Below are 25,059 nucleotides of genomic sequence, written 5' to 3' on the forward strand. Positions count from 1 at the left end.
TGCGGTGGTGGGGTCCGGGTTGGTTTTATATGTGTGTGTGTATATATATATATATATATATATATATATATATACACATATATATATATATCTGAGATTGTGTTAGACTTGTGTTTCATCGTCATTTTGATGGACAGGATCATAAAAAAATCCATCATAATCAATTATTACCCGTCATTTTAATTTTTATATTTTAATGATAAGACATTTAATAGCTTCTGATTTCTTCCACATTTTCATTTTTATTCACAAACTTACAGGATAAGCAAATAGGCATAGGCTATGCATTTTATTTATATTATGAAAAGAAAGTTGATCAAAGACTGCGTCACTTTTCATCTTGAACGCTTGTCGAGGATTCTGAGTGAATGCGATCATCCTTTCCTCTTTACTACTATACAGAACGAAATAAACATGAATGAAAATCAAAAAATATGTTGAAAGATACAGTAGCTTACCGAAATCTGTATCACACAAGTTCAATCAGTGTTGCAAACAATGTCACTAACATTATACCTCAGAAAAGCCAGTCATTGACCATAAACTTATAGGTGCTCGCCTGTGTGTATCGTTTTCATTTTATTCTAGAGACTGAACTCGCGCTCTGCTGCCACACTGGAGCACATTCACCACCAACTGGACAGGGGTGGGAATTACAGTTACAAGCAACATCAGCCTCAGTAATGTGTGTAAATTTTCTCAGTAAATTTTCAGTTAACGCGGCCTTTGATATATATATATATATATATATATATATATATATGTATATGTATATATATATATGTATGACTGCGGTGGCGCGGTTGTCATGCCTACCATTACAGCCCTAAAAACTATTTTTTTAGATACTTTGACAGTGCCACTTGTTGTGGGGGGTGTTGTGGTCCCCCGCAGTAGTAATTACCCCACGGGGGAACCGGAATGCGATCACAATTACTACCGTGGTCTCCCCCCTTGGGAGAAATCGTGGGGTCCCCCCAAGCCCATGGGGCCCCATGCAATTGCGTGCTTTGTGTGGTGGGTAAACACGCTACTGACGTTGACTGACAGTTAACACATACTATCATTTAATTTGGACTGAATGCAATGATTGAACGAACATTTTATGGTCCTACACCTTCCACAGACAATATATATTTATAGAAATTCATTTAGACCTCTTAACGTAGTGATTGCTATCAGTATATGAGGAGAATTTCAACCAGCATACCAAAAAATGTTTCTGTGGAGAATCTTCTACTGCACCTTTAAATGTCTAATATCGAAAAGTTAAAAATCTCTAATGTAGTCCAATAATTGATGGTATCCCTTCTAAAATGGTACATAAAACCAAAATGAATTGTATTGAGACATTACATGTCAGTCAGACTGTTTCTGTTTAAATGGGCAGTTCATGGCCAGAATAAAGATCAGACTTTATGCTAATAGGCAGAAGTCTGGCTTTATGAGAGAGAGTGGCAGTTAACTTTATAAAGCTGTATGAAGTTGTACACTACTGTCTTGTCAGACTCCATAACTTTCCTCAAGCTTTGATTAATGGGGATGGATAACACTTCCCAGACAGGACTGTAATCCATCATGGTTACCAGTGCTGCTACTGCGGAGTGTATCAGACATATCGACAGACCTCAGAGCTTCCTAGCTCACCCCCCTGCTGACGTCCAATATAAGTGGGGTGGGTCAATATAGCTGTATGCCCCCTGATGCTAAGCTTTGTCCTCAAGGATTTTGACAGCCTTGGTTTTCATAGTCTCTCATAGTAAAGGCAATTTCACAGAACAGAGTTTTACCAGCAAAACGCCATTTGACTCCAAAGCTGTAACTTCAATTAAACGTCCTGGAGAATTAATTAGTCTCAGGGCTTTTAGCTCAGTGTGTTTTTGTATCTTCCAGTGGTGGGGTAATCACTGACTATAGTGTAATAATAACTCAGTGCAGATTGCCTGCTGTAGTCTCGGCTTGCAGCTTCTGCATATTCCACGGAGCTCTTTCTTCCTCTGTGCACGCTTCAGTTCTCCCAATTAGATGACATTGCGGCACTATTAGAGGGGCGAGGGAAACTGAGGCGTTACTTTGAGATAACTGACTCTGCCAGTCAGAGAAAAGGAAGTCAAATACTCAGGTCAGAGCAACAGCCACCCGAAGCCTCCAGCTCCCACTGAGTCATAGGTCAAAGACACAGAACCCCACTGAGCTCAGCAGGTTAAATGAGACATACCTAAACCACTGCTGTGAATTGACAGAACAAGAGAATATGATCTTATAAGATGTCTTGGCAAAGATGTGTTGTTTGTTTATTTGTATTTATTTATTTTTTAAGCACAAGTCGAATAAAATGTAGTAAGGTTTATTATGAAAGGTGCCTTTCGCATTAGTATAGTGTACTGCAAACTTTAATGCAACCTTATATCTCACAGTTGTGGCTATAAATCTCACAATTGTAACTTTTTATACAACCCGAATTCCGGAAATGTTGGGACGTTTTTTAAATTTAAATAAAATGAAAACTAAAAGACTTTCAAATCACATGAGCCAATATTTTATTCACAATAGAACATAGATAACATAACAATTGTTTAAACTCATTTCAAATTTGATGCCTGCTACAGATCTCAAAATAGTTGGGACGGGGGCATGTTTACCATGGTGTAGCATCTCCTCTTCTTTTCAAAACAGCGTGAGGACGTCTGGGCATCGAGGTTATGAGCTTCTGGAGTTTTGGTGTTGGAATTTGGTCCCATTCTTGCCTGATATAGGTTTCCAGCTGCTGAAGAGTTTGTGGTCGTCTCTGATGTATTTTTCTCTATAGGTGAAAGATCTGGACTGCAGGCAGGCCAATCGTCGTCTGAAGGGGAGCATATGTTCCTCTAAAACCTTTATATACCTTTCAGCATTCATAGTGCCTTCCAAAACATGCAAATTGCCCATACCGTATGCACTTATGCACCCCCATACCGTCAGAGATGCTGGTTTTGAACTGAATGCTGATAACACGCTGGAAAGTCTCCCTCTTCTTTAGCCCGGAGGACACGGCGTCCATGATTTCCAACAAGAATGTCAAATTTGGACTCGTCTGACCATAGAACACCTTTCCACTTTGAAACAGTCCATTTTAAATGAGCCTTGGCCCACAGGACACGGCAGTGCTTCTGGACCATGTTCAGATATGGCTTCCTTTTTGCATGATAGAGCTTTAGTTGGCATCTGCAGATGGCACGGCGGATTGTGTTTACCGACAGTGGTTTCCTGAAGTATTCCTGGGCCCATTTAGTAATGTCATTGACACAATCATGCCGATGAGTGATGCAGTGTCGTCTGAGGGCCCCAATAAAGGTCTTCGGCCTTGTCCCTTATGCACAGAGATTTCTCCAGTTTCTCTGAATCTTTTGATGATGTTATTCACTGTAGATGATGAGATTTGCAAAACCTTTGCAATTTGACGTTGAGGAACGTTGTTTTTAAAGTATTCCACAATCTTTTTACGCACTCTTTCACAGCTCTGCCCATCTTTACTTCTGAGAGACTCTGCCTCTCTAAGACATCCCTTTTATAGCTAATCATGTTACAGACCTGATATCAATTAGCTTAATTAATTGCTAGATGTTCTCCCAGCTGAATCTTTTCAAAATGTCTTGCTTTTTCAGCCATTTGTTGCCCCCGTGCCAACTTTTTTAGACCTGTAGCAGGCATCAAATTTGAAATGAGCTCATGTAGTGGATAAAAGTGTAAAATTTATCCGTTTAAACATTTGTTATCTATGTTCTATTGTGAATAAAATATTGGCTCATGTGTTTTGAAAGTCTTTTAGTTTTCATTTTATTCAAATTTAAAAAACGTCCCAACATTTCCGGAATTTGGGTTGTATCTCACAATTCAGTTTTATTTCTTATTTTAAACTTTATCTCACAATTACCTTTTTTAGTTTTTATTCAGAGGTGGAAAACTAAATAAAATAACACAGTTTACATTCATATTCTTTTTCTGAAATTTCTTCCAGCTGTGATTTAGTTGATTTTGCTTTGCCACATAAAAGTTAAAACTGCCATTAGTGATCTCATAAAACATCCATCATTTAATCCCTCTCACTCACCCAGCAAGTTCTAAATGATTGTTTACAGTATATAACTCTAAAATGTTAATCAAGCAGACCATACTGAGACACCTTAATCTGTAATTAACCACACAAACATATGCAAATATGCAAATCTGAGAGCAGCAGGCTGGGCGGACCTCGGCAGAGCGTGACGGATTCTCCGCCAAAGCTCTCTCTGTTGAAGTGGCGGACAGATGTAGTGGGGTGAACAGGCCAGCTGGGAGGTTTTAGATGAATCAACTTCTCTATATCTCTCTCCAACAATCTATTTATTGAAAAATAACGGCCGTGCCAGGTGAGGCATAGGTTCACAAGCTGTTTTCCAATACACCGCAGAGACAAAAGGGAATATCTGCTTTTATTTTTGAATCTCACAAGAGTTTTGTAAATTCATTCCATATTTTAACCTTTACCGTTTATTTATACTCTGAATGTGCCTGTGCCCAACTGAGAAGGCAATGTTATTTGGTTGTTATTGTTGTAATGTTTCATACTAACTGTTGTTTGGTCAGCAAATACTGTATGGGATACAGAGATTACATATTCGTTTTCGCTTTTTAGGACTTTAGATCTCTGACTTGAACTACAGGAGCAGCACATACTGTCAAATCAATTACCAAAAAGCGTACTGGAGAAATGTTTTGGATGTCGTCATGCTGATGACTCTACCAGGTTTCTTCAATAGTTTAAAGGAATAGAGTGCTGCAGGGATGATGTATTTTTGTAGGCCAAAACCCGGAAATGACTTAGCATTTTAGCATCTCTGGTTCCCAAAATTCAAAGTGGTTTTTTGAATGGGATTTTTTTTATAGCCTATATATTTACTCCACAAACTAACTCTACGAACATGGAAAATGATAGATGGACCTCTCGATTTAAGGAGAAAATCCAACGCAACTTTGACGGGACCAATTGTAAACTAATGAGGATGGCGAATGTGAGCGCTGTGTGCTCAGGCTCTGGAGTTCTCAGCGCTGTCAAAATAAAAGTCACCACAACAATCGCAGTTTACGTCACTTCACAGTTCCTACTGGCGGTGCGAATGCAACCAGGAAAACGACCCTAGGGGAACTATTAGTTCCCTGGCAGCTAGAACTAAGTTCCTAGAACTACCCGAACTGTCTAGTTCCTAGAACTAGACAGTAGTGCAAAAATCACTACTGTCATTTACTCACTCCAGTCCCATAGGTGGCAGAATTACTCCTTTTATGTTGGTGTGTAGCAACAGCAGAAGAAGTGAATGTTTCTGCCACCTACTGAACTGGAGTGTGAAGTGCTGGGTGGAAATTGCTTAAATGTCGGCTTGTTTTTCATCAAAAAACAATCAGAGCACTTGGAAAATGATCAGTGAGCCACAAGTATCTTGTGCTGACACTTTTGGGTGCTTTATATTAAGCATTAAAGTGAGTCAAAATGTACTTCCCATGTTTTAAATTGACTGGATATTCATACAGTCATCTCATTTTGAGTTCAACAGAAAAAAAGAATGTTATATGGCACAAGTTATACAGGTTATACAGGTGAGTAAATGATGAGTATTATCATTTTTGATTAAGCCATCCCAACTAGACTTTCTTGATCAACCAGTTTACTAAAAGACATTGCTAGTTGACCAGTTATTTTGCTGGTAAACTGCATGGGTATGGTGGTCCACCAGCTAGACCAGCACCAAAGTAGCATGAACTAGTCTGGACCAGCATGGTACAGTAATTCATACTTTCAGGTCTTTTCAGCAAGGTCAGCTGACTAATGAATTGTTCAAAACTGGCTTTTGATAATGGCTCTCAATCTAAACTGTATTTCCTGTTGCAGACAGACAGAGGAAGTGCACTGATATGACACTGATTTTCCACTTGTTCTGAAGTGACCTATTAACCCCTCTCAATGTTGTAAGCCAAAGCTTTCTACTGCTTTGAGCACACGTGTCACATTTCCGATGTTCTGTCACTAATGCCCACCCAATCAATTCATCAAATAACCATCCACCGCACCCTCACACAAGGTCAGGCCACAAAAGAGTCTAGCACCTAACATTTGAAGGGACATCTTACCAAATATTTGAAAGCTAACACTGATGAATCGCCGTTGTTAATAGCTTCCAGTCTGTCACATTCCCTGCACGGAGTCTGTGAAGAAGTGGAGAACAGTGATGAATGAATTCATTTATTTCCAATCTTTTTGCTGATGTGCATTTCTGGATTTGTGAAGTCTGAATTGTGTGTCTCAAGTCCGAGTTTGATCTTCCTCTGGGTTGGGTGCAGCAAATTCTGTCTATCTTTGTGAAAATTGTTTTTGAAAGAGAAAAAAAAAAAAAAACTGATTTTCATCCATGTGTTTGCTGCTGGAAATTGGGTGTATTCAGTGTGGAAAAAGTGAAATTAATAAATCACTACTTTGTCGCTTCTTAAATTGCCTGCTTATGATTGCAACACAACGGGAGGTCATTTTGAAGGCAGTTTCTTTGAATTCAAGATGTGATTGCTTTAGATTTTTATGTTCACCCTGTCAGACTATTTTTCACAATCTTAACCACAATAAAATGCAGCAGAAAATGGAACATGCTTCAGCTGGGGCAAGAAAATACTGCAGTTTGGCCTTTGACAGGATTTTGATCTTGACAGGTAGCCCAGATTTGACAACAAACGTGTTTCTGTTTGATTTTAGACAAATAAGCTTGCATTAATAACATTACAGCTAATCTTTTGGAGAACAATTGGAAAACCACTGTTTTATGTGTGATAGGCAGTTTTAAGTTTGCTAAGAGTCTAAGCTTGAAACAGCTCGATGAAGATTGTAGACTCGGCTTACATGGGAAAATAAAAGACAAGGTAAGAAAGATTCATTAGGGAGCCCGGCCTGTAGCGGTTTTGCAATGCCTGGCTGTATTTTAATGCCTCAAATACAGTACAGTGCATGTGGCACAACAGCTTCATTGATTGTAATGGGAGTGCTGCAGAATGCTCCACGCAGATAACCAATACAGCCTGGCTTGAACAGTTGAATGAAACAGTGTATAGTGTTATTTCTGTTATACATACACATATTATAAATCCAGCGGGCTACAGTCAGTCTACAGCTAGCACTGAAGAACAAATCCGTAAACATTTGTTAGTCTGCGGGTGGGTTCTGTACGCTACTGGACCCCACACTGTGTGCTTGCAGTGTATACAAACTAGAACACTATAATGGGAATGTTAGTTTGTCTCATTACATCACTTGCAATGTCACACTTGTACATGTACAATTAAAGGTAGGGTAGGCAGTTACAGAGAGGCTAGCAATAGCAAGCTAGTTTTGAAATCATAAGATTCCACCCTCCCTTCAGAGCACCACAAAGCCACACATCCTGTTACAATAATAATAAACGTGAACAACTTTGAGGAAGAGGAAGAGTTGTTGTTGTAGAGTGTTGTTGCCATGGCGTCATTTTAAGCCGGACTGCTTCACAAACGAGGGTCAATTCAATGCTGGATTTCCACAAAAGATTAACATGACGGCACATGCTAGTCGATGAGTTGCAACTCCACAGCAACTACATAAATTTATCCACTAACCATTCAGAAACGTCCAGATGCATTCTAAAAGTTGTAACTTCTTCCTGAGTCTCTCCACCAGTGTCCAACTCCGGTTTGAACAATGTAAGGCTGAACACCATTACTGACAATAATCATTTTGGCTGCATGAGATTCTCCAGCTTTGTTGTTGTTGAGCAACCAAAGCAGGAGCTGTTATTTTGAGCTGAAACTTCAGACACATTCTGGGGACACCAGAGACATCTTGTAAATATAGGTCCCCTTTAAAACATCTTCAGTGCATGATTTACTTAGTCTACTTAATCCACAGGATATCTGACATGGGTGTAAATAATATTGACCAAGTCTGTAGTGCACTACATGACAAAATGTATATGGAGTTTGGGCTCCATATGGTATGTTTGTGAAAAGTATAGTAACAAGGAGAATTTGAGTAGCACATGGTCATGATTATCATCTCACATTAATCTATGCATACAGGGGTTATGTGAATGCATCCTGAATATTGCTGTTCAATGAAAATCTGCTCTGTCACATGTGCCTGAGATCAAAGTAGCCCTTGTAGAGCATGTTGATACTTATTAATGGGCCTCTTTGTCAGGACTGAGCTCTACAGACTTCAGCAAAGTGGCCTAAAATTGCAACATAATTGGGCCATCTATGAGTGTGAGGCTAAACATTCATTCCTTTTCTCCCAAAAGACTCCCCATCTCTCCCTGTACCTGTCTTTCTTTACAACCACTCTTAAGAGTTCATTTGGCATTACTCTGTTCTGTACTAGCAGGGTCATTTTAATTGTTTGCTAAGCAAAATATAAAGATAGATTTTTGTTTTGCTTTGCTTTGCTTTGCTTTGCTTTGCTTTGCTTTGCTCTGCTTTGCTCTGCTCTGCTCTGCTCGTCTGACTGTCACTTTGAATGATTTGAAAGTAAACTTTGAATGATTTTCTGTTTACATTTTTTTTAGATTTTGGTTGGGAAAAATGTCCAAAAGTGCATAACTGGTCTTATTCAGATACAACGGTAAGACTGTTCAGAGCTGTATTCATAGCTGTTACCATGAATTTGGTCTAAAATTTCATGTTTTTCTATTTTAACATCATGGCCATAAAGAAAGTTTTGTATATAGAGTGTTTTATCATGAAACTACTTTTTGCATATATGTCTTGTAGGGCTTCCTTCTTATTATTAGTTACTCTTGTTGCAGCTTGTCAGATTTGTATTGAAGCTTGTTTCCATTGCGGAATAAAAAATAAAAAAGGTAATTGTGACTTTTTATCTTAAAATTTCTGAATTGTGTGATATAAACTCATAATTGCCTTTTTTTCCCTGTGGAAGAACCAAGCTTCAATAGATTTGCTTGTCATTATATTGTGATTACTTGGGCACAAAAGTTCTGTCATAAAACTCTAGATGGCGCAGACTAATTGGTTTTTAACTCAGTCTGCTTGCAATCACATCATTCTCTATAGGGCACAGCTGATTGGTTCCTGCTGTATCAGTAGCTAATAAGCTTACTGCTCAACCTTCAAATACTTGGTCAGCATTTGCTGTAGCAGATGCAGCGTGCTTTCAGAAACCCTCCACCTTCCCCAGCTCCACCTGTATAGATCTGCTATGGGTAATTCATGTATGCTATACTGTGCATGACAGAACTTATTTTTATTCTTTAATAATACATTGTGTATCTATAAAATCATAGAGAGATACATACTGTATATGTGAGCGACACTGTTCTGTAGATTGACCCAGCAGTGAAGTAGTGAGATATTCGGTAGTTTACATCTTGTGCTGTACCGTATGGAGATTTGGCTGATTCTAGGAAGTCAGTGAGCATGGCAAAACAAGGTATGAGAGATACGGGAACGAAATTCAGATTCACAGACTGAGAAAATGGAGTGAGAGGTGAGATCGACACAGAACGGGACAGTGTAGGACAGTCTGGACTTGTTCCTGTCCACTGTTCGATGAAGAGGTGTTTAATGAGAACTCAGGGAGAGAAAAAGAGACAGCGAGGGAGTGAAGCAGACAGCAAACCTGAAATTGAAAGTGAAGTGTAAGGTAGAATGAGAGAGGAGTTTGGAATATAAAACTGGTTGGGCATTAAATATTAATTTTCCTCAGGTTTGGAAGAGCAATACGTTTCTCTCCAAAGCACATCGAAACACTCAGCAAAGGGTATGAACCCCTAGAGTGAAATGTAGCTCACACCCATAAACCATACAACACACACACACCAAAAGAGAAAAAAAAATGAAACAGATTTTCTCTAATGAACTGCTATCCATAAGCATGAACATTTAAATCAGGACACACCTGCGTCCACAGGCTTAACACACTCACACATCACATCCATATATGCAAAGTACCTCACATGCTTTCTTCTCTCAAACTCATAAAATTACATCATGGTAAGATCTTTAGCCAGTGAAGCAGAAATTTGCATCCGAGTGTGTGCTCATATGTGCTCTGAGAATAAGCACATCCCCCAGCTGTTTTAGCACAAACAGCTTTTTCTTTTTCAATTTACCGCTGCATCCTCACACTTCAATAATGCATGGCTTCAGAGAGAAACAGAGCAAGATATTATACTGTGCTTCTGTTTCATACTTTAACAATTTGTTTCATTTACAGTGAAATGCTTTGGCCTTTGGCTTTGGAAATGCTTCAACTTTTTATAGCAAGGCTTGTGAAAATAATTGTGATGAATGATTTATTTGTTGTGGTCAGTAGTTTTTTTTAATGGAATAATACTTTTATACTGGAAGGACAAATTAAATTGATTCAAAGTTACAATAAAGACATTCACAATGTTACAAAAGACTTTTCATGCAAAAAATACTGTTCTATTCATCAAAAAATCCTGAAATAAATGTATCATGGTTTCCTCAAAAATATTAAGCAACACAACAGTTTTAACAATGAAGATAATAAGAATTTTTCTTGAGCAGCAAATCAGCATAATAGAATGATTTCTGAAGGATCATGTGACACTGAAAACAGCTTTGCCATCACAGTAATAAATTACATTTTAAACTCTAATAAAGGGGTCATATAATGGCACTTTTACAAGATGTAAAATAAGTCTCTGATGTCCCCAGAGTGTGTATGTGAAGATTTAGCTCAAAATACCCTACAGATATTTTTTTTTATAGCATGTTAAATTTGTCACTTTTTGAGGGTGAGCAAAAACCCTCCATTTTTGTGTGTGTCCCTTTAAATGCAAATGAGCTGCTGCTCTCAAGAAGAGGGCGGAGTTTCAAGAGCTCGTGTTAGCAGCTCCGATTCACTGGAAATGTCCGAAACTGTTCAGCCTTTTATGTTCAAAGAGGAGTTGATGGAGACCCTCAAGAAGAAGTGACAACATGTAGAATGCAACAGGACGTTTTTGAACAGTGAATTGATGAATTTATGTAGCTGATGTGGAGTTAATTATCTTAAAGTCATTGATTAGCATATTCTGTCATGTGGGAACTATTGTAAGATGCCTACAGAGCCAGAGAATATATGCTGCAGGAAGATAGAACAGGTATAGTTTAGTTTAATTACGGTTATAACTTGTCATGTTGTCATCTTGCTTTTATGACATGTTATTGCATTTACATTACGTACTGTAATGCAATAACATGGCCTCACCCCCTTTGTTGCATGTTCTCGGGGGCAGGGTTTATGTAAATTTTAGGGTTAGTGATGTCGCTAACCTGGGAATAAGCTCGTTGTAGTCCCTACCAGCCGTTTGTTGTAGTCCTTAACAGAGAATTCTTCAAAAAGAAAATATCTTGCTTTTGCTTTGAACTTTGAGCATCTTAACTTTGCAGATGTTGTTTATGCCCTTACAGCAACATTACACACTAACTAAAGTTAAAAAAGTGAAATCATAATCAACCACCCCTTTAAAATAGAAAAAAAAAAAAAGTTATTTTAAATTGCAATAATATTTCACAATATCGCAGTTTTTACTGTATTTTTCATCAAATAAATGCAGCCTTGGTGAGCATAAGAGACGACTTTCAAAAACATTGAATTTTTTTTTAATGGCTATGTACATATACAGTATATAATAAGGAGACCAGAAGCTGTTTTTTTTTTTTTTTTTAATCAAAGCCATTGGAGGAGATATTTCAGTATTTTGTGTGAAAACAGCTTGTCACATAATGAACTGACTGCTTTTCTGCAGATCTTCAGCATGTTTGCCTTTGAATTTATTTTGGAGTGAGTTATTTTTGGCTTTCAAAAATGTCAAGGACAATTTTTTCAACAGGTATATTTCAATTTATGGCTCTTTTATTGTATTCACCAATGGTGACTGACTGTTGTAAAAGTGAAAGTGTAAAAGTGGTGTCAAGGTTATTATATGATTGGCTTATAATGTGCACCTGATCCAAACTGAGCCTTGTTGACTTTCTCAAATTATACAGATGCGGAGGTTACCATCTCTTCCTGTAATAAAAGAATCTCTAGTGCCAGTAAAACTTAATTGACTCCTTTATCACCTATAATGTAGTGATGAATAATTTCCACACATTTTTGTCTTTTACCACAAGTCCACCTTTTGCTGAAAGATGAAAGATTAAGAAGGTCATGGGCAGGTTGAATCAAATATCACATCCCGGATGAACAATAACACTTCCCAACCCTGGTGTCATCACCCCAACTCTCTAGTTCCCATCTATTGTCTGTGCAATGTGATATGTAATTCAGCCAGAGCCATTCACTTTTATAATAAAAGATGGCCTTGCAGCCCCAGTGTGGGTCAAGGCGAATGTCTGGCCCACATTAAATAGAAATCTGCTTTAATGTCATACATGAGGTGATATGGGAGATGACTTGAGCTGCATATGTCAGAAAGGTTCTTCTCCTACAGGTTTTTCATTAGCATAATAATAATGTTTTATGTATGGATTTATACAAGGTAAAGTGGATGATAGTGGTCTGTGTATTTGGTGGCAAGCCTGTGTGGAAATGCTAATGAAAGACCTGTAGGAGAAGAACCTTTCTGACATATGCATATATATATATATATATATATATATATATGGAAACATTCCTGAGAGATTTTGGTCTATTGACATGATAACATCACGCAGTTGCTGCAGATTTGTTGGCTGCACATCCATGATGCAAATCTCCCATTCCACCACATCCCAAAGGCACTCTATTGGATTGAGATCTGGTGACTTTGGAGGCCTTTTGAGTATAGTGATCTCATTGTCGTGTTCAAGAAACCAGGTTGAAATGATTTGAGCTTTGTGACATGGTGTGTTATCCTTCTGGAAGTAGTCATCAGAAGATGGGTACACTATGGTCATAAAGGGACGGACATACTCAGCAACAACACTCAGGCTGTGGCGTTTAAACAATGCTCAATTGGTACTAAGGAGCCCAAAGTGTGCCAAGAAAATATCCCCCACCCAATTACACCACCAGCCTGAACCGCTGATACAAGGCAGGATGGATCCATGCATTCCTGTTGTTTACGCGAAAATCTGACCCTACCATCTGAATGTTCCAGCAGAAACTGAGACTCATCAGATCAGGCAATGTTTTTTTTTTTTTTTTCAATTTTCTATTGTCCAATTTTGGTGAGCCTGTGCGAATTGTAGCCTCAGTGTCCTGTTTTTAGCTGACAGGAGTGTCATCCGGTGTGTTTTCTGCCCATCTGCTTCAAGGTTCGACGTTTTGTGCATTCAGAGATGCTCTTCTGCAGACCTCGGTTGTAATGAGTGGTTATTTAAATTACTGTTGCATTTCATCAGCTCAATCCAGTCTGGCCATTCTCCTCTGACCTCTGGCATTAACAAGGCATTTTCACCCACAGAACTGCGACATGAGCTGTCTTTATGGATTTTGATGTACATCTTGTATCATTATCTTGATCACAGGTTTATCCTCAGTCCCAATCGAATTCTCTTATTAAACTATCTAAAGGATTTATTTTGCATTTTATTTGACCCAAGAACTTTTGCGATGATGGTGGGAAGTCCTTTTGAAGGTTGAATATAACAGAAGCTTTTTTGAGAAGCCATCCAGATGATTCACTGGCATGTAGGTGATATCTTGTACACTTAGATGCAACCAGCAAATTCAATTATCTACCTTCCCTTAACTAGGTTGTCCCAACAAAGTGGATGATCAATCAGGAACACAAGTTCAAAGAGGGTACTTATTGGCTGATGGCAAAGGAGCATTAATAATAAAAATCAATGCATGTCAAAACACAATAAGTACTCTAAATCTTAATATTTTGTGAAAAGCAAAACAATTTTGTCAAAAAAACTCTGTAATGTACTTACAGTCAGAGTTGAGGAAAGCTACGTTTAAAAGTAATGTGTTACAATATTGCGTTACTCCCTAAAAAGTAACTAATGGAGTTACTTCATTACTTTTTATAGAAAGTAATGTATTACGTTACTTTTGTGTTACTTTTTCTCATATGGGCTGGGCTTGTTGTTTTTTAATAATAAAAAAGTTATATTTTGGGCAAATGTAAAGGCCTTTCACACCAAAAGTGATATGACTAAGCCTCAGGCTGAAAGAAATGCAAATTCATGCGGCAAAGATGGTTGGTAAAATGAGATTAATGCATAAAGTATATTTGTGTATTTTAACATAATTAATTACTGCAGGTTTGCATAAAATCCTAAATTTGCATTTCACTGTTTTTATTCATTTTGAGGTATAATGACTCTGTTTTGTGAGATGAGTAAATGCATTCTCACATTATTGTAGAAAAACCATGAACCAAAAGTAATGCAGATCATTTGTTGTAAATTTACAATTACTTTACAGATAATTTACAGTTAGTGTTACTTTACTAGTTAATTGCAAAAGTAATCTGATTACGTAACTTGTTAAAGTGTATGATGGGCCATTTATCTTCAGCAGTAATCCTGACCTGAACTCTTCCTGTTTCTCCTTTGAAAGCCAATGACTATGGCTATGACGAGGCATTATACTGTATGAATTACGCTGTCCGCGTGACTTGCTGCCAGCCAGCTGTGTTCCCATTTTTATTGAGAAAAACTAACTGAAAATTAGTTGTTCAAGTCCCACCATGTAGTGTATTCCCATAATATTGAATACACATACACACTGTAAAACTCTAAGTTCAAAATACTCAGAACATTTTAGGAAACTTATTACCTCAAAACATTTAAGTAACTAACTCATTTTTTAAAGTTAGGAGAACTTTTGTGACAAGTGGGGCGGGGCCGAGAGCAGTGGAAGTGGAGCAAAGCCAGTGTGGTACACAGGTGTCTCTTTTTAACAATTACGTCACCGGCTTCCCTTCACTCCCACAGTTGTGAAGTAGAAATCTGCTGCAACTCAACTCAATAATATTAAGTTCAGCTTAATACAATGCCATTTTGACGCAACTTTTTTCTATTAGGTACAATGAACTTTCATTATTATTTGCGTGAAACAAACTCATCTCATTTGATTAATTTCACTGTTCGGTTTTACAGTGCATGGTGCATTGTGGTGTGCAATAGAGTCAGCACTTCACCCATTTCCCCCCGACAACAATTGCTACATCCTGCTCAGCCTTCTGGGAAATCCCTATAGTTTAGCTGACCCCTAATTAAAAATCCTGCAGTTGCTCATTAGTTCCTCGCTGCTCTGCGAAACAAAAGCGAGTCGAAAAGGAGCAGAGCTATCGATCATATTAGCATAAAAAGCCGCAGCAGCAGGTGACCCGAACTGATCGCTTCTCCCCAATAGCAGCGGTCCTAGAGCAGGGGTACGACCCACCTTGAGCTCCGTGAATACTATGTTATTATGGTCACCTGTGTCATTACTATATTGGCTGTGGGTAAATGATGAAAGGACAGTGGTAATACTCAGAAGTCAGAAGGACACTGGCTTTTGGTGTCTGACAGAGACTATTTGGCCTCCCTGTTCTCTTATTCTCTCTATTCTTTCTCTCTTATGTAAGAGGAGCACTGAATCGTTGTAATTCCTAAAGCAGAAATAAGAGTGTGTCCCTCAAGGCCCTCTTGCATATTTTGGTTTAGGTGCCAGTGTCATGTCCCATGATGCCAAGGGTGTGGCTTTATCAGTATTTCTGCAAATCATGTTTTCCTGTAAACATCTTTACATTTGCTTGAAAGTAGTAAGATATTGTTTTCAGAGAAATATAATGAATTAAGTTTCTTACCCAACTGAAAAGGTGAAAAAGGTGAAAACTAAAAGGTGAAAAAAGGGGGGGAAAATTAAAAAAGATATTATAATTACATTATATATGGATATGTAATATTAAAATTTAATATAACATTTTATATATATATATAAACCCCTAGTTTATAAAATGTTAGATTTTATTATTTTTAATATATATACTTATTTAATTATTAACCGTAAATGTAAAGTTAAATAAAAAATGTTGTTTTTTCTTATTTGTATGATTTATTATTTTTCATATTTTTACTGGAAAGCCAGACTAAACTACAGATACAAAATACTTTTGTTGTGATATTTCCCTCTGCAGTCATAACTTATGATTACAAATATATATCTCCATTAAATACAGAACAGGTCTACTGTACATTTAATGCACAGCCATATTTCAAGTCTAGGTTGTTTACCAGTGGGACAGATAAATGTCAACTTTATTTTCAGTCTTTATGAAACTGTGAGACTAGGTAAATGGTTCTGTGCTGTTTATTGCTTCTCATTACCCAAAAGGATTCGCTGATCAGCTAAATAAAATTAGGGAAGTACCAGTAGCTGTATTTAAAGCTGAGGCTGTAAAAGATTAGAAATCATCAGTATGTGCATGGTTTGTGAACCGTGGTATGGAAAGCAGGAGAGGAATGAGAAAGGGAGCAGTTTGTCCTTTATCAAAGTCTGCAAGTTAAGGACACTCTGTATGGAGAAAAGTGAAAAATGAACTGGCTAAATTTTAGAGGTCAGAAACAAGAAGGACAGAAGAAAATTAATTTTATACTCTTTCTCACTCTGTCATTCATGATACACTACTTAGTATGAGGACTAAAACTGCCAAATTTGGTAAAAAATAATCAGGAAGAATTAGAAGAATAAGATGTTAATACAACATTAATGATGCAAAATACTGGCTCTTACAAACACTCAAGGGGTCACAAGTGTTCCCTCAATTGGCTGCAAAGCCCTGTGCGCAGACACACACTGACATCTCACCGCAGTGCCAGCCTCTACACACAGACGCGCAAAACCACATGAATACTTAATTGTTTTCCTGGAGTTTTGAGTTTATAATCATGTTTAGAGTGAACTTGGTGGCAGCAAAAATGTCTATGGTGACCTATATTCTCTGATTGCTGTTGCCTTTTTGGAACAATGGAGAAGTTGTGTTCTAATTATTCTGGCTCCAGCTGCATTCACAAATCAGAAGTTCAGAAATCTGTAAAAGTTGTACTTCTCGCCTTTTGCACTTGTCTGTGATATTACTAGAGTGAAATTTTCCCATTTTTTTCCATTTCCCATTAAAAAGGAACAGATTCGTAATTAGGGTACAATGGACCTAATCATGGGCCTAAATTGCTGTCATTAATTACTCACCCTCATGTCGTTCCAAACCCGTAAGACCTTTGCTCATCTTTGGAACACAAATTAAGATATTTTTTATGAAATCCGAGAGCTTCTGACCTCGCTATATACAGCAATGTCATAACCACTTTCAAGATCCAGAAACGTAGTAAAGACATCGTTAAAATAGTCCATGTGACTACAGTGGTTCAACCTTAATGTTATGAAGCGATGTGAATACTTTTTGTGCGCAAAAACAAAACAAAAATAACAACTTTATTCAACCATTTCTTCTCTTCCCTGCGCTTCCGGGTTTATTTTTTGTTTGCAATGTCAATAGCATAGAAGAAATTGTTCAAATAAAGTCGCAATTTGTGTTTGTTTTTGCGCACAAAAAATATTCTCGATGATGTCTTTACTACCTTTCTGGGCCTTGAAATTGGTTATATGACATTGCTGTGTATAGGGAGGTCAGAAGCTCTTGAATTTCATCTTAATTTGTGTTCCGAAGATGAATAAATTTCTTACGAGTTTAGAACGACATGAGGGTGAGTAATTAATGACAGAAATTTCATTTTTGAAAAAATAACCCTTTAAAGAAAACGCTTTCTTGATGGAGCAACAAAATATGTGTGGAAAAACGTGCTAAAACACTTTGAGAAAACACACTTTTGGGAGAGATAGACCCATGATTGGCATACTAATAGGAGTCAATGAACAATAAACTGGGTTAAGAGAATATTCACCTTCACCTTTGATGTAGTATAGCATATTAATTTCCAAAAATGTACCATAAATGCCCTGCAGATTATAGAAGGATTAAGGCTACACAATTTATTTTCTCTTCTCATCATTTTATTTCTTCTGTCATCATCTGTTCATCTCTTTTACTAATAAAATGTGAACCATCTATTGTACTTCTCATACTGCTGAGCCTTTTTTTTTTTTTTAATGTGGCTCGAAACAGAGGGGTTGTATTAAATCAATCACAGTGATGAATGTAAACTTCAAAGTTTGGTTTCAATGCAAACACTGTAATGAGGATAAACAGTGAGCATGAGGTTCCCTCTAGACCGTCTTGCGTGATCTCAGCTTTAACCCATCACACATTCCCCAAACCATTAGGATACCTGGAAGATATACATAGCCAATTAAAACTTGATGGCAGCTTCTTTTTCCTCTTTCCTCTTGCGGTCTCTTTCTTTTCCATCCTGGAAACACTTCACAGGCTGATTATATTGCATGTGGGAGATAGGGTTTGTACTTGGGAACTAGAAGCGGGACACATTACATCCTTTCCACATTATACAGCCATGTTAGCCTGGAAATGCTTTCAGTGAACAGTGTTTTCCCCTGACAGTGCATGAGTGAAATAAGAGTGTGGGATAAAAAAAATAAATACAAACAAGCATGTATGTTTTGTCATTTCAACTGTTGTTTCCGTCTCTCTCTTACTCCCCGTTTCTCTTTTTTTCTCTTCAGATTGCTGAGTGGAATCTGTGAGGGTTTGCAAACAACAGAAGTGTGTAGTGTGTGTCCATTGAAGAGACCGTTTCCCCTCTGCTGATAATGAAGCACTATTTCCACATGAGGAGGCAGTGAGTATTTTATCTCTGACTGTAGCCACATGTGCATGGAGAGCTATTAATTCCCTTGGTTCACCGTGTCTCTTTGAAAGCTGTCCCTCTGCGCCTCCGTGCAAAGCCGTTCTCAATTTCAGTCTTCTATCAAGTGCCTGGCCAAGATTACACAAATGTCATTTTAATGCCCCCAAAAACCTCACCTCAAAGGGTCCCATGCTCTTTGAAACTTCTATTCATTCCCAAATGTTTGATGTGCACATTTTTAAAAAGCTGCTAGACGCATTGTAAGGGTCCATATTTATGGCTTGGCGAGTGCACTTTTTTCCTATTTTCTTTTGAAACAAAGTTTGGGCAAGAAACAATGAAGAGATTGTGCTTTTTTAAATAGCAGTAGGCTGTAATTACATTACATCTGTAAACTATAATTTGCTCCATTCTAATTGGTTGCAGGTGGTATTAGGGGGTGGGACACTCTAATTCTAGTGGGCATTTGATTGGATAAAAACATGTGTAGTGCAGGATGAGTCATCAATGTTTTAGATTCGGTTTGTTGGAAGACTATACATTTTAAGTTAATAGGCTATATCTCCCAAAGGTATTTTGTAATTAATTTGTTATCTAGTAGTTTGTTTGTTTCTTTGTTGCTAATAAGACCCTGTTTAGACCTGGTATTAAGATGCGTTAATCGGATCACAAGTAGACAAGGGAGACGAGGTAATTGTTAACACCTGTTGTTTTAATCTGTCTCTTTTGTCCACTTTCAACCACTTCTGTCCTGATTTCTTTGAGGGGAGAGTATATGGGCGGTTAAATGGTTGGGTTTTTTTCAGATCTTTTGATCTAATGGACAAAATAAGCTTGCACAATTTACATATGAACCGGAGACGGAGACGACTTAAAAAAATACGGCTAGCAGCAGCTTTAGTTTCAGCTCTGATATCCGCAAGACCGAATGTGGTGTGTAAGTGTTAGAAATCAGGAATGGTGAGAGAACATTGTTCTTGGTTTGTTTTTCGTCTTCAAACCAAACTTGGGTCATTAGCCAACAAGTTTAAATCCCTTCTGGCGGTAGGCGGTCTTTTGTGGCTGTTCAAACACATTCGACCACACAAGTGTCTAACTACGAAAGCAATCCGGTCCAATGCGTTTTCGACTACCTCTGGAAGTGGTTGAAATTGGACAAGCTCAAAATATTTTAGACCCCATTTACACCTGTATTTAGCGTCGTCCATTTATTTGCATCACAAAACGAGCTCCATACAGAGTGTGTTGCTTTTGTATTATGAGTCACTATAAAAGAGCTCAAAGACTTGTAGAAGCAAGCTAAAATAGCATGGTTGCTTCAGCAAATGCATTGTTTTCATTAACATTATTGGTTAGGTTTAGTGTAGGTGGTTTTCAAATGTTATTTTCAGATCAATATTTTAGTGCCACTCACCAGATATTTAATTTCCAAACAGCCACAATATATACAGCAACCTACGTAATAAAACATTGCCAGATTCCCGTTCATCTGTTTAAATTTATACTGTAGGTGGATACTACATAGACCAAGATATTACAACAACATTATGAGATTGTGGGGTGTCATTTTGTGGTTGTCCATCAGGGAACAGTGATGTTGACAAAGGATTGTGCATTATTCAACCCTGACCTATCAGTTATTCATGATGCTGATGTAATGCCACAAGAGACCGCTGCTTATGTTTGCTGAGAGTGGTCTTTGACTAATGTTCATACAGAGTGATTTCAGTTCTGTGGTGTTTGAAGAGGTGTAATAAAGGTGTTCTTTAAATATGCCAATTCTGGCTCAAAACCACAGTCATAAAGATAACAGCTGAGGATTTGGCTCCAGTGAGTTTGTAAATTGGCATTACTTGAGTAGCCAATGTTAGAAACGATTAGCCAAGCAACAAGGGTGTGTACAGTCCTCTCTGAATTTACTAGAAATTCACAATTTCATTGCGGCGAATAACTGATAAAAAGATACAGTATAAGGAGATTAATATTTTTAACATTTTGTTTGGAAATATTCCAGTATTGCTTTCATGTTGCATCTCAAAGAAAAGTACAATTACAAACAAACACGCAGCATATAAAAACTGACATTTTGCTCATCTCCCACATGCATTAAATTAATTGCCTTCTTTGTATTAACTCAAATTTTTAATTTCAAAGAACTAAAACCAGGTAACTTTAAGTTAAACCAACAATTCTTTTTTTACAGTGTACTTCATTGCCTAAAATCACTAAAAACTAGAAAATATTTATTTAGACAATAAATCTAGTGTAAGTGTAATATTCACCCCATTGGAAATTGTTTTTTTTGTTTTTAAGCATAAATCTAACCTAACTTATGCAATTTTGCTTTATTTTAAAGTGGAAAAAAATGTAGTCAAACTTGTTTCCATATTAGTTAATGGTAGAAAGGATTTAATTAGTTACTGGCAGAAGGGATTTAAACTTTGTTGGCTGAAGACCAAAGTTTGGTTTGACGAAAAACGTACCAAGAACAAATTTGAGACATCATTGAGATCCAGAGGAGATTACTGAGAAGTATGAAAATTCCATAGAAGTCTCCATATGATCTTGTTGACATTTAGCCTCATTCTAACTATGAGAAATAAGATATTAAAAATCATTTGTGAATTTTCTTTCTTGTGGATCCTGAAAGTGATGCTTCAGTGCAAAAGTGCAAGCCTGAATTTTTAAAAGGTATTTAACTGACAAATTTGAGACACTCAACCTACATTATTCAGATCCCACTTTTCGTTAATGTGCTTTTTGGCAGATAATTATTTTATTTATATAACTTTTTTTTTTTTTTTTTGCATGTAAAATGATAACCATCATTTTTGCAAAACTCCAAAAACAGACCTACCTGTATACATACAATTCACTGCAGTTTCCTGCTGAAATGACCACAAGTGTCAGTAGCAACTTATATTCCTTTTCATACAAATTATGATTACAGAGGAAGATTATCGATTAATAAAGACTTATTTTCCTTACACAATACTATGTTATGACCTCAAAACACTTTTACCATAGTGCATGATTTGTAAACTAATACATTTTGACGTTTGTATTACATAACCACTCACTGGACATTTTACTGTGAAAGGGTCACAAAAAGTGCAAGAAGCAACATAATATCATTTTGCATAAATGTCACCGCAGACACATTTTTCCAATGAGCTTGGGCTGATGATAACATTTGATCCGGCTATGAAACTGTTTCCCGTGGCAGGAAGTTTGTCAAGTGCTTTCTTTGTTTCAGATATTTTCCTCTACAAGAATAGCTCACCTACTCGCGCACACACTCTCTTCAGTTTTTCTCCAATCAAGTCTATCTCCATAAGAGCTCTTCATCACTTTCAGCTCGGTTAATATGTTGTGTCTCAGTGGAAAGGCATCTCATTCAGACACTGTGTGATTTTTGCAGTTCTCTGGGTCATTCAGACAACAAACAGGTCGATGGATGAGGTTTGCTGTCATTGTTCTCTCTTTCACGACTGTGAAAGCGACAACTACAGTTCAGGCCATACTTGTATACTTCCTGTCCTTTGTTGCTTTTTGTAAAAGGCTACTTCCTGTTCTTTGTCTTTGGTAGAGGATAGAAACTGACCTCTGCTTGACCTGCAATGAGTAAATGATTCTCATTAGATGATGCTATGGGTTCATTACTGAGAGCACATTTTGTCTCACCTCTGCTGTCATCATCATTGAACTGCATGTCATGGTGACCAGACCTGAGGGATGCAGGTAGATCTTTAACCCAGAGTAGAGAACGACATTCCCAATTTGCTGTTACACACCTAGCCAGACTTTTGTTTTGTGCATTAAAGTCTGGCCCACCCTGTTGAAGAACCAGCTTATACCAGAATGAATTTCCATACAATTTGAGGCTGGTTTATGTTGCATAGGTGCTGGTCTTGAATTGAACCAGCTACCTTTGTGTAGCTCCAGTTCCTTAACTACAAAGTTCTTTTTTGTTTGTTTGTGTGTTTGTTTGTTTCTCCCTCATGAGCTCAAAAATCAATTGAAACACTTTGCAGCTGGCTTTTAGAAAGAGATTCATCTATAGAGGTCAGGCTGCACTTCATAATGGTCATTTAACACCAGCACTCTGTTTAACAACAGCTTTATGAGGTGTTTTTGAAAGATATGTTATTGCTTCTTCTAGAATATCAGCTTTCAATACATTTTTTTTCCCCAAGTTTACCTCCGAATACAAACAAACTGGTACCATGTTAACTGTTCAAATAATTTTGTTTTTAGACATTGGTTATTCTAATATTAGGATAATATTCAACATTCATACAGTATATATATGGTAACACTTTATTTTACCATGCCGTCGAACTGTTGTATAAACGCAATATCACACTCATAGCCGTGCGAAATGACTGTATATCATCACGCTGTGATTACCTACAGCCAAATCACAGCCGTGCTGATATACAGCCATATCGCATAGCTACAAGTGTGATATTGCTCATATACTTACTATATAAGGTAATCACAGCGTGCTGATATACAGCCATATTGCACGGCTACGAGTGTAATATTGCGTTTATGCAACAGCTCGACAGCACAAGTGTGTAAATAAATAAGAAACAACAACGGAGTGTCTTTAAAAACCCTCTTTTGTGCAGAACTACTTCCTTCTGCCACGGATTTATTCCTCTAAAAGAGGAATAAAGTTAAAATATAGCCTAAATATAGTTATGAAATTTAATTTTCCCCTTTACCCAAATTGTTTTGCTCTGGAACAAGTAATAGATTAATAAGACCAAAGATTTCGTTGTTTGATATACCCCAAATTAATTATATTTTTAACCACTATCTACATAAGAGCTAGCTGCAAATACCCAAAGCACTGGCGGAGATGTAGCTGTTCTCAACGGGTACACGAGCACTGAACGGCTGCTGATGGCCTGGAGCTCGCATCTATGAAAGCGTCAAAACAAATAGTAAAATAGGTGCTATGATTAAATATGAGTCACATATTTCAGGTCTAAACAACTACAGTCTTGCCTAAAAAACTCTTAAAACTACAGTTCGTGGTACAACAAGTGTAGTATTTGTAAAAAATAAATAAATAAATATAGTGGATTTGCTCGGCTGCCAAAATGATGTTGTTATTATTATTATTATTATATACACTCTGTAGTGATATATGTTGCTGTAGTGGTCTGATTTGTAAATGTCACTTAGTATATGGTACAAAAAAAAATCTTCCAGCATTCAGCCCTCCTCAGGTTGTAAATACATCTGAAAGCGAGTTGCTGTTACTTTGAAATGTCGTTATAAATTCAAAGCATTGTACTCTATGTAGCTGTTTGATATTGACATGTTTAAACCAAGAGAAACAAGCCTATGAGTCTCCTAATATATGAAGAACAACTTTGTTGAGATACAGAATTGCTGATCCATCACTGTATGCTGTCTATGTGAGGCATAAAGATAAACAACTCTCTCGTTTCAAATCCAGCTTCTTTGCCATTTCATTACTTAAGTCCTTGCTAAAGTTTCAAACATCCAAGTCAGTGTAAGATCAACTGCACAAATTATTAAGAAGTTATACTGCAATTATAGGAACCTGCTTACGCATACTTTTGCAAACACATTTTTTTGGCTAAATTGTGTTAGTTTTGCAAAGTCTGAATTGTGTTAGTCAGTGCAAAGTCTGCATGCTGAAAAAAGAAAGCTGTTAATACATGAAAGAGTTTGGGCAAGAAGTATTAAACTTGTCAAAACATAGTCTGTGAATTTAATTTCTCTGCCCATTTTCTCAGCTCACACACTCATAGTGCCATTGCGCTTATGAAAGAAAGCCAGTATATTTAGATATGTTTCATACATTATGTATATTTTAACCTTTTCGGAAACTTTTCACTTTGTTGCACTGCAGGTATGAATTTCTTTGTTTGCTACATTATACTCTGATACAGCTTTGAATGTGTGTGTGCACACTCATAAATTAATATTAAATTGGTCCTCCCAAAGTCTTATGGCTGTATAGTGGTATTTTTTAACCTTAATAATATAGTGCAGCGTCTTATCTTTGTTTGTTGTGGTTAATCCAGTTATTGACTGCTGGCACCTCAGAGGATTATACCAACCAAGTAAATTATAAAGATAGTCAAAGCATGTGCTGTGAAGTGCTATTAACTTCAGAAACATTGTGCTTTAGTCTTTCTACTGGACTGTGGTTGGTACTCAAGTTGAAGGTTATATTTAAGTTGATATCAAGCTTCTGAATGATAACGCAACTTGAGATGTGAAATGTGTGCATTGATCAAAAACTACAGTGAATCCTCAAGGATCCTGTAAAAACAG

At 37.3% G+C, this 25,059-nt stretch overlaps 1 protein-coding gene across 1 annotated transcript in view; it reads left to right on the forward strand.

Annotated features, from left to right (window-relative positions):
- dlgap3 (discs, large (Drosophila) homolog-associated protein 3) overlaps positions 1–25,059 on the forward strand; it is a 183,628-nt gene that overhangs the window by 84,990 nt on the left and 73,579 nt on the right. The window contains exon 2 of the mRNA XM_051872654.1: positions 18,614–18,729. The gene's annotated coding sequence lies outside the window, so the exon portion shown is untranslated. The remainder of the gene's footprint in view (positions 1–18,613; positions 18,730–25,059) is intronic.

Source organism: Ctenopharyngodon idella, chromosome 19 (genome assembly GCF_019924925.1).
Source record: "Ctenopharyngodon idella isolate HZGC_01 chromosome 19, HZGC01, whole genome shotgun sequence".
In the NCBI taxonomy this organism is placed as follows: Eukaryota; Metazoa; Chordata; class Actinopteri; order Cypriniformes; family Xenocyprididae; genus Ctenopharyngodon; species Ctenopharyngodon idella.